We start from the raw sequence: 11069 nt of genomic DNA on the forward strand, positions 1-11069 counted from the left end.
TGGCCTTAATAACCTATTGCCTATAAGTCAGGGATCGACCCAAGCGCGAAATCGGATTGCGTCAGTACCCTCTTATCGTACTGAGTAAACTCAGTTAGGCCCACTTAGAATGTGTGTAGTCTATCCATGCCGTCCATCTGTTTTTCCATATAATTTAAGGGGTTGAGCCCAAAATTGAAGCAAATCCAAAGATCAAGTGGATCATAACGAAGGAAACAATGGGAATAATGATTTTCACTGTTGAAAGCGTTCTAGGCCCCACAGTGATGTTTATTTGTCATCCAACATATTCATAAGATCATACGGACATGGATGAAGGGAAAAAACAAATACAAGCTGGATGAAAAACTTCTGTAGCCCTCAAGAATTTTTTCAACAGTAGAGGTTCAATTCACACTTTTTACTGTAGTGTGGTCCATTTGAGCATAAAATGGATGGACAGAGTGGATAAAATACATAAAAATCGTGTTCAAGCTCACAGAGTTTACTCACTAAGCTTAGTGAGTTACTCATTATGCAATCCGCGAAAGGTTGTTCCAGATATTGGAAGGAGATTGCGTCCGACCCGGCATGTACAATGAGCTGTCCATGCAAGGGCACTTGTGGGGCCACCGTGTGTGTGTGTGTATATGTGTGTGCGTGCCGGGGGGATGGTTCTATGCAGTTGACCTCATGGGAACTTTTCATGAGGTTGAGCTGTGTAGGCCCCATCGTGATTCATGTCGAACATCAATGCCATGCATTTGATGGGTTCCTTTTAAATTATGGGATATCCCAAATATCAGTGGTATACGGAACTTAGGTGGGCCATACCATATAAAATCATACGAAGACATGCTTAAAACTTATAAAAGCACTTGGTGGGCCTCACCTAAAATTTTTATGCATATGAAACTTGGTCTTAGCCCTCATCCAAGTGGGACACATAATGGATGGGCTGGATTGGTGAACAACATGTCGGTGAGCCCAACAAATGATTATGAATGTTTTAATGGGAGGGTAATCCCTCTCAACTTTTGTATGTGGTGTGGCCCACACAAGTACTAATCGTAAGGTCATCTCTGGTGTGGTTTACTTGAGTGTTAGATTTGGCTCATTTTTGAGCTCATGCCTTAAAATGATTTGAGAAAATGCATGGACAGCGTGGATAAATAGATATATCATAGTGGGCACCACAGGAACCTATATATGTTCTGAGGGAAATTCAGTCCCTCCAAATGGTTGACCCAACTGTCAATGAATCACCACCATTTTCTCAACTGTGGTTTCCTAACAGAGGGTTTATTGTCTGATGGTGCATATAGAGTCGCTGTCAAAAATTATGGACACGGCTCAAGTAGGTGGATTTCTGAATGTGGGGTTCACTGCGATGCATGTTTCTTATATCCATACCATCCATCTATGTAGGAGATCATTTTAGGGTATTAATCTTAAAAAATGAAAGTAGATCCAAATTTTAAGGGGACCACAACACAGGAAATAGTAGTGATTGACCATTAAAAACTTATTAGGGACCACAAAAGTTTTCGATCAAGCTGAAGCTGATATTTGTGTGGTCCTTTTATCTATGCCTGTGTGACTTTACCAACCAGTTAGATGGCAAATAGATTTTCTGGTGGACTCAAGAAGTTTTAAATGGTGGGTATTCCATCACTGTTATTTCCTGTGATGTGGTCCAGTTTTTTTGTTAAAAAAACAGAGCCTTCATTCCATGGAAAGGTCACTGTACAGGAGACACTTGGGGCTGGCATCAGGCCAGAAAAGATGCCTGATGCCACCTATCATAAGATTTTCAAAATTCCGCATCCCTTTTTTTTTTTTTTTTTTTTTTACAAGAGAAAAGCTGGTGCCCAAACCTAAGCCGCAACCTATTCTACTGGGACGTAGGTGAATTATATTTATACATGTGAATGACTTGTACACCAAACTTATTCTACCGGGACTTGTACAGGAACCACTCTCTTTATATATCTGCCTACTGCATGAATGTTTGGGTGATAGAGTTAGCACTATTCAAAGACAACGCGAAGATTTGCTAAGAGAGACTCAAGAAGTGCACCACAACAAACGTGTATATGGGAATGCATGCAATCATTAGGTGCGGTGGACTATGGAGATGCCGTTTTGTTTTTTGGCTTTTTTTGTTTTTTGTTTTTTTTTTTTTTTTTTGTTTTTTTTGTTTTTTTTGGTTTTTTAAATTTTAAAGATAAAATCTTCATATATTTGAACGAATTTACATCACCAAATATAGTTTGGGCAACCTCACGGAAAAAAGGACCGAGTAGAGGCCTCTTCAATTTTGTATTTTAGTTCTTAAGTTTTATTTTTTATTGCTTTAGAGAAGAAAGATGACTTAGTATTCAAGAAATAAAGAAGCATTCTCTTTTATTTGGTTTAATATTTTATGGCAAGGAGTCTTTGTTCATTCAACTAAGGAGCCATCTGGATGGGTGAAAATAATAAATTAGTCAGGAAAAGAAAATCAACTTCCGCAAATGTAGTGGTTTTTGTCGTTTCCAAAAGACGAGGACTTGAGAAATCAATTTTAATTTCCTAATGTCATTATGGAACATCTAACACGAAGGGTTACCACACATCCATAAGCTAGTCTTGGTATTTTTGGGCCATGTGAAATGTTAGATTCCTGCTGTCCAACGGTCATTAGTCACCATAGATAAATGTTTTATATCCCCACAGGCGATTTATTACATTTTCCCTGAACTCAAAGGCTTCAAATTCGTATGTTAGTTCTTAGGTATTATTATTTATTTATTTATTTAGAGGAGAAAGATGACTTAGGACTCGAGTAATAAAGAAGCATTATTTCTTCTTTGGTTTGATATTCTTATGGCACAAAGTCTTTGTTCACCTGCCACAATTTCTTTCATTTTTCCTCTTCACCTTTCACACTTTTTATTTTATTAGTTTCCAAGCACCTCCTTGGGACCAATTTGAGTCACCTAAGGAGCCATTTGGATAGGTGAAAATAAAAAAATAATAATAATTAGGAAAAGAAAATCAACTTCTGAAAATGTAGTGGCTTTTGTCGTGACTTGAGAAATCAATGTTAATTTCCTAATGTTATTTTGAAACATCTAACATGAAAGGTCTACAAAATCACTCATGTGACTGTAAAAGTCATTCTAATTGGATGCTCATGACCACTAGACATTGGACACCTAAAAAAATGGTTATCATATACCAATATCATGCATCCATAAGTTGGTCTTGGTATTTTTGGGCCATGTGAAATGTTAGGTCCCTGCCATCCAACGATCCTTAGTCACCATAGATAGACATTTTATATCCCCATAGACGATTTATAACCTTTTCCCTGAACTCAAAGGCTTCAAATTCGTATGTTTGTTCTTAGGTATTATTATTATTTATTTATTTAAAAGGGAAAGATGACGACTCGAGTAATAAAGAAGCATTATTTCTTCTTTGGTTTGATATTCTTATGACACCAAGTCTTTGTTCACCTACCACAATTTCTTTTATTTTTCCTCTTCACCTTTCACACCTTTTATTTTATTAGTTTCCAAGATCCTCCTTAGGACCAAGTTGAGTCACCTAAGGAGCCGATTGGATAGGTGAAAATAAAATATTAATCAGGAAAAGAAAATCAACTTCTGAAAACATAGAAGTTTTTGTCATTTCCAAAAGACAAGGATTGGAGAAATCAATTTTAATTTCCTAATGTTATTTTCGAACATCTAACATGAAAGGTTTACAAAATCACTCATGTGAATGTAAAAGTCATTCTAATTGGATGCTCATGACCATTAGACATTGGACACCTAAAAAAATGGTTAGACCAATCATACACCAATACCATGCATCCATAAGTTGGTCTTGGTATTTTTGGGCCATGTGAAATGTTAAATCCCAGACTTCCAACGATCATTGGTCACCATAGATAGACGATCTATATCCCTATAGACGATTTATAACCTTTTCTGTGAACTCAAAGGCTTCACATTCGTATGTTAGTTATTAGGGTTTTTTTTTTAAAAAAAAAAAAAAAAAACTTTTTTTAGAGGGCAAAGATGGCTTAGTACTCAACTAATAAAGAAGCACTGTTTCTTCTTTGTTTTGATTTTCTTATGGCAATGAGCCTTTGTTCACCAGTCACATTTTCTTTCATTTTTCCTTTTCACCTTTCACTCTTCTTATCTTATTAATTTCCAAGCTCCTCCTTGGGACCAAGTTGAGTCATCTAAGGAGCCATTTTGATGGATGAAAATAAAAAATTAATCAGGAATTGAAAATCAATTTTGCAAATGTGTAGTGGTTTTTGTCATTTCCAAAAGAAGATGACTTGAGAAATCAATTTTAATTTCTTTTTGTCATTGTGAAACATCTAACATGAAGGGTTTACAAAATCACTCACCTGACTATAAAAATCATCCTGATTGGATGCTAATGACCATTGGACAATGGACACCTATATAAAAAAAATAAAATGGCTAAACCAATCATATACTGTTACCGTGCATACATAAGCTGGTTTTGGTATTTTTGGGCCATGTGAAATGTTAGATCGCTGCCTTCCAATGATCATTAGTCACCATAGATAGATGATCTATTCCCCTAAAAATGATTTATAACCTTTTCCCTGAACTCAAAAGCTTCAAATCTGTAAGTTAGTTATTAGGTTTTATTTTTTTTATTTATTTAGAGGGGAAAGATGACTTAGTACATAAGTAATAAAGAAGCATTATTTCTTCCTTGGTTTGATATTCTTACGGCAAAGGCTTTGTTCACCAGTAACAACTTCTTTCATTTTAACCCTTCTCCTTTCACACTTTTTATCTCATTAGTTTCCAAGCACCTCCTTGGGACCAAGTAGAGTCACCTAAGGAGCCATTTGGATGGGTAAAGATAAAAAAGTAATTAGGCAAAGAAAATCGACTTCAACGAATGTAGAATGGTTTTTGTCATTTCTAAAAGACGAGGACTTGGGAACATCTAACATGAAGGGTCTTCAAAATCACTCACGTTACCGTAAAAATCATCCTGGTTGGATGCTAATGACCATTAGACATTGGACACCTAAAAAAAAGTAGTTAGACTAATCACATACCGTTACCATGCATCCATAAGCTAGTCCTGGTATTTTCAGGCCATGTGAAATGATAGATCCCTATCTTCCAATGATCATTAGTCATCATATATAGATGATTTACACATGCATAGACGATTTATAACCATTTCCCCTGAACTCAAAGGCTTTAAAGTTGTACCTAACATCTTAGGTTTTATTTATTTATTTTTATTGAGGGGATAAGATGAGTTAGTACTCAAGTAATAAAGAATCCTTATTTCTTCTTTGGTTTGATATTCTTATGGCAACTCGTCTTTGTTCACCTGTCACTATTTCTTTCATTTTTTCTCTTCACCTTTCACATATCTTTTCTTATTAGGTTCCAAGCTCCTCCCTGGGGCCAAGTTCAGTCACCTAAGGAGCCATTTGGATAGGTGAAAATTAAAATAATAATAATAATAATAAATAATTAGGAAACAAAAATAGACTTCCACAAATATAGTGGTTTTTGTCATTTCTAAAAGACGGGGTCTTGATAAATCAATTTTAATTTCCTTATGTTATTATGGAACATCTAACACGAAGGGTTTACAAAATCACTCACGTGACTGTAAAAATCATCCTGATTGGATGCAAATGACCATTGGACATTGGACACCTATAAAAATTCGTTTGGCCAATCAAATACCGTTACCATGTTGATGGGGTTTTTGCCCCAGGCTCGACCGGTCGTGAGCCTTACTCGATCGGTCGAGGGCTAGTGCACGACCAGTCAAGTCCAGTAGAGTGGGACTCGACTTAAAGTCCAGCGACGAATTGAGGTATTTTTTTGTGGTATTCGACCGGTCAAGTGGGCCGCTCGACCAGTTAAGGACACTATTCGACTAGTCGAGGTTACGCAGATTCTGGTTCGATTTTATGCGGGATTTGGATTTTTGAGGCCTTTCGCAACAGGATGCGGAAGAGAGTTTCCTAAAATTATAAATAGGGGTCCCTAGGGCTTTTCTAAGATATGAAAAACAATATAAGAGGGTTTCCTAAAGTGTTGCAAGGGTTTGCCAAAGGGTTTAGGGCTATCAAAGGTGTGAGAGAGAAAGAGAGAAAGAGAGAGAGGAAGCTTATAAAAGGGAGGTTGTGCTCGTGGAGGTGATATACTATGCAGTCAACATCTCAGCGCTTCTACGTCCTCGTAATCGGTGAGATCTCTCCGTTTTTCTTTGTTCTCTTACTGTTTATCCGCTCTTGCGTGAGTGATGAAGGTTTTATTATAGCAAGGTATGCTTGTGATCAGTTGTAACGTTCTATTTGATAACGGATTGTTGATCTGAACGAGGTCTCGTGGTTTTTACCTCTTTGAGGGTTTAATTTTCACGTAAAAATCTCTTGTGTGGTGTGTGGTTTATGCTTTGATTTATTTCATTGCTTTATTATCTTATAATTCTGGTTTGTTCTGGGAGGCTAGATCCTAAGGTTTTGTGCAAGGCCCCCAACACATGCATCCATAAGCTGGTCTTAGTATTTTTGGGCCATGTGAGATGTTAGATCCTTGCCTTCCATTGATCATTAATCAGCATAGATGGATGATCTATACCCTCATAGACGATTTATAACCTTTTCCTTGAACTCAAAGGCTTCGAATTCATATGTTAGTTATTAGGTTTTATTTTTTATTTATTTAGAGGGGAAAGGTGACTTAGTACTCAAGTAATAAAGAAGCATTATTTCTTCTTTAGTTTGATATTCTTATGGCAACAGGTCTTTGTTCACTTGTCACATTTTCGTTCATTTTTCCTTTTCACCTTTCACACTTCTTATCTACATTGTGGGTTAGATGATATTGATACCTTTCTTTCATATTTGATCTTTTCTTAACATTAGCTCTGCTACCACTTGTTAGGAAATCATAGAAGCACACAAAGACGAATCAAGCAAATTAAACACAATCGCATAACCAAGTCCCAAAACAAACAATCTAAATTTTATATGAAAAATCCTTTCGGAAAAAAACCACGGCACAAAGTGACGAGTATGCACTATGAAAGTAGAAATTACAAGAGATAAGAGTATTACTGACTCGAACAAGCCTCGAATTCACTTCACAAGCCCTAACTATACCCTTAAAACTCTTAGGAACAATTTAGAAAGCCCTATAACTCATCTACCACTCACAAATCTTGATTACACCCAATATATAAAGTATTAATATAACCAGAATAGGAAACAAATCCTGCAATTACGCAATTTTGCGCGTGCGCTCGATGAGACTTCGATGGCATTGATGACATCGAGTAGCAACACCAAAACGTTCTAACAACCAACATGGATTTATTTATTTATTTATTTTTTTTTACCGATGGCATCAAGCATCTGTTGATGACATTGACCTATGCTCGCATCAACTGGTCTGTCGATGATATTAACAGACCCTATTATTTATAGATTTAAGACATCAACAATAGTAACATGTCTAGTGGATAGTATGATAGTAATAATGATAATAGTAGTTGCTCAAGTGCACTTTGAATGTGCAGCCGCCTGGCTTCTTGAAACTAAGGCATATGATTGTGCAATCATAGCTGCTCAACTAGCAATCCAGCAGCATAAATGCAAAGCGTACGAGATCATTGGATATGCCACAATTATAAAAACTAAATAAATTATTAAGAGATTGGAAAGTATGTATATGTTGGTCATGTGTGGCCCACCTACATATTATATTTGCCTAATTTTTATATGCACATAATCTAAACAACAATGATTGCCTGAAGTGTACTAAATATACAATGTGTTGCATTTGTGAGAATCAGAACATTAATCAAGCAGGCCACACATTGAACATTGGTTACCACAAAATTCAGCCATTCCACTCCGTAGGAACACAATAAAAATTAGATAGAATAGGATAGCCAACCGTTCACATTGATGGTTCAACTAGGGGCCTTGTGTGATGAGCATCATAAATATTGCAATTGTTTGTTGTGTGGTTATACATGGAGCTCTTCTGTTAGGTGATTGTAAATGTGCACTTGCAAATAGCAATCCTTATGATGGGGCTCACCATTCAGTAATTACTCAATGATCTAAGCCACTGATATCATCTGTCCCAGTGCAGATGGCCCATACACCAAAAATCACTAAGAACTTTTGCAGCTCCTTCAATGGGTGGCCACTAAGTAGACAGTTAAGGAAAGAAAGTACAAGGTTTTGTCCTCAACCATAAAGGCCATAAATTAAACCATTTGATTGACTTTGATGAGACCCTAACACCCCATTGCTCACCAGCTTGCTGTTGTCAAAGTTATGTGAGCCCCAACATGATGAATGATACACAAGAAATAGAGAATTGAACGGTTACCGTTGAAAACGTACCAAGCGCCATAGAATTTTTGCGTCAATGATGTATTTATTATATCCACACCGTTCATCCATTTTTCTAGACCATTTTACATCATGATCCAATAAATAAATCATATCTAAATCTCAAATGGAGCACACCTAGCAGCGGGATAATGATTTTCACCGTTAAAACATTCATAGGGCCCACCATAATGTTTAGTTTCCATCCCACCTTTTCATAAGGTCACAAATACCTGGATGAAGAGGAATGACAAATATCATATTGATCCAAAACTTCTGTGACCCTCAAAAGGGTTTCAAAGGTAGACGTTCAATCCCCCATTGCCTTTTGCAGTGTGTTCCATTAGATCTTTAGATATGTCTTATTTTTCGGTGCAAGCCTTACTATGAGCATGCAAAACGGATGGACGGTTTGGATATAGCACATGCCTCATGATGGGACCACAGAACTTACTGACGTCAACACAGCTGTATCGCCCGGTGCTTGGTACACCAGCCAATCCGCTTCCGGAGAAAACACATACATCATGGTGGGGCCCACAAAGCTTTGACACCAGCTGGTCTGCAAGTACTGTGGAGACGGTGGACCCTACCATGAAGATCACTTGAAATAAAAATCAATCCCGTCCACTAATTAGGCAGAAGTACCATTTAGATCAAGAAGCCGTGGCCCCAGTTGTACGGGCAAAGGCCTACGGAGGATCTAGATGTCCTCGGCTTGAGGACCATAGTGGCACTTCCCTCCACTGTTTATGAGAAATCGTATATACATGAAAGGAAGTAGAGGTAGGCATGGAGTCGAGTTGGACCGCATTGGGTTCAATTCGACTTGGTTCGAAATTTTCAATGAATTCACATAACTCATTTTCAATGAATTGACTAGAACTTAGTTCAATCTAAGTCTGAGTTTCGGTCATCTATCCTGGTCGGATCAGTTGCAATGCTTGCCTAACCCTGAGTCAGATCAGGTAGGGTAGAGTCTTCTATTTTAGTTAAAATTAAAGAAAACATTTCTTATGACACGAATCTAGAGCATAAATCTAGGAATCAGAGCTTCTTAGCCCCAAACCCAGGGTTTCTAATAGCAGAAATGGTCGCATTTCTACTCAAAATCCATGAAGAAATATATGCATTGCAGTAATATAAACCAATAAAGATAGGAGAGATGACGCGATTTGAAGCGTTACCGTGAGATTCAAGCTGTCGATTGATGAGATTTTGTAATCGGAAAGTGCGTTGAGATTCAAATCCCTTTCCCATCATTTGGGGATATTTCGCTCTCTGGTTGGAAGGAGATCTCTTGAGATTACAAGTAGGTTTAAACTTCGAGCAATTTTCTCTACATCGAACTAACATAAATAGAGTCGTGGAGCGAGAGAGGCTTAGAACTGTCAGATTCGGACATGTGTAAGCAGTTTAATAATTTCGTGTGAAAATGTTCTAGCCGAGTATAGCGCTTTTGCCTCTAACTTTTTATTTTTTGAAAAAATAAAAATAAAAAATTATGACTTTCACTGTTAAAAAAATCGTAAGGCCCACCACAATGTTTATTTTCCATCCAATCTATTAATAAGGTCACAATTACATGGATGAAGAGGATAAACAAATTTCATATTGATCCGTAACTTCTGTGACCCCCAAAAGAGTTTCCATGGTAGACGTTCAACCCCCATTGCTTTTTGCAGTGTGGTCCACTTGATCTTTAGATCCATCTTATTTTTCAGCTCATGCCTTAAGATGAGCCCGCCAAATGGATGGATGGTTTGAATATCACACATATCTATGTTTCAATCAGCTGTATGGAGGAATCACCAACTCTATTGGGAATATTACCTCACTTGTGGATCTTTATTTATCATTCAGTGAGAATATAACAGGTAGCTTTCCAAGAGCCATAACTAAGCTTATGTAACACCCCGTACTTTTCTATACTCAGGTGTTACCATGAGAACCTGACTTAGTATAAATATAATCCCGATTTATGTGAACATCCACACTCCGGCCTAAATCCAACTGTCGAGATGGTAGAGCAATTACGAGATTCGAGATCTACCGTCCAACTGATATGTAGGGGAATCTAAGCTATAGATCTGCCTCAAAGTTAGATGGGTGGCCTATCTTAAGTTGATACCCTAATAATTCATTTTAAATGTGATGTAATTATATATATACTATAATATAAAGTAATTTTATAATTATTCGTAATAATACATATGTTACATGAATTATTTAATCATGTATATTATTTAAACTATATATAAAATAAATTGTACGCCAACACAATCATATAATCATGCATTTACATCTTTAAATATATACTATCAGATTCCCTCACTCAATTTATATGTTGCCTCGCTTCAATTTCTAGTTTCCCCGCTCAATTTTGTAAAGTTGTCTAAATTTCAATCCATGTGTTATCTCGCCGAATTCTATATTTCGCTCAATCAAGTAAGTTGCCTCGCTCAATTTCTAGCCTTTCTCCTTACTCAATTCCTGTAGTTCACAAATTTCACCCTAGGTTTTCCACTCAATTTTGTGTCAGCCTCACCGACCCCAGCCTTTCCCCTCGCTAAATTCCTAAATGCTCCGCTCAATTACAGTTCCCTCCTAATTTCTAACTTCCTCGCTCAATTTCCTCGCTCGGGCCAATTGAACGAAGTACAAC

The sequence above is a fragment of the Magnolia sinica genome, chromosome 14 (genome assembly GCF_029962835.1).
Source record: "Magnolia sinica isolate HGM2019 chromosome 14, MsV1, whole genome shotgun sequence".
Lineage (NCBI taxonomy): Eukaryota > Viridiplantae > Streptophyta > Magnoliopsida > Magnoliales > Magnoliaceae > Magnolia > Magnolia sinica.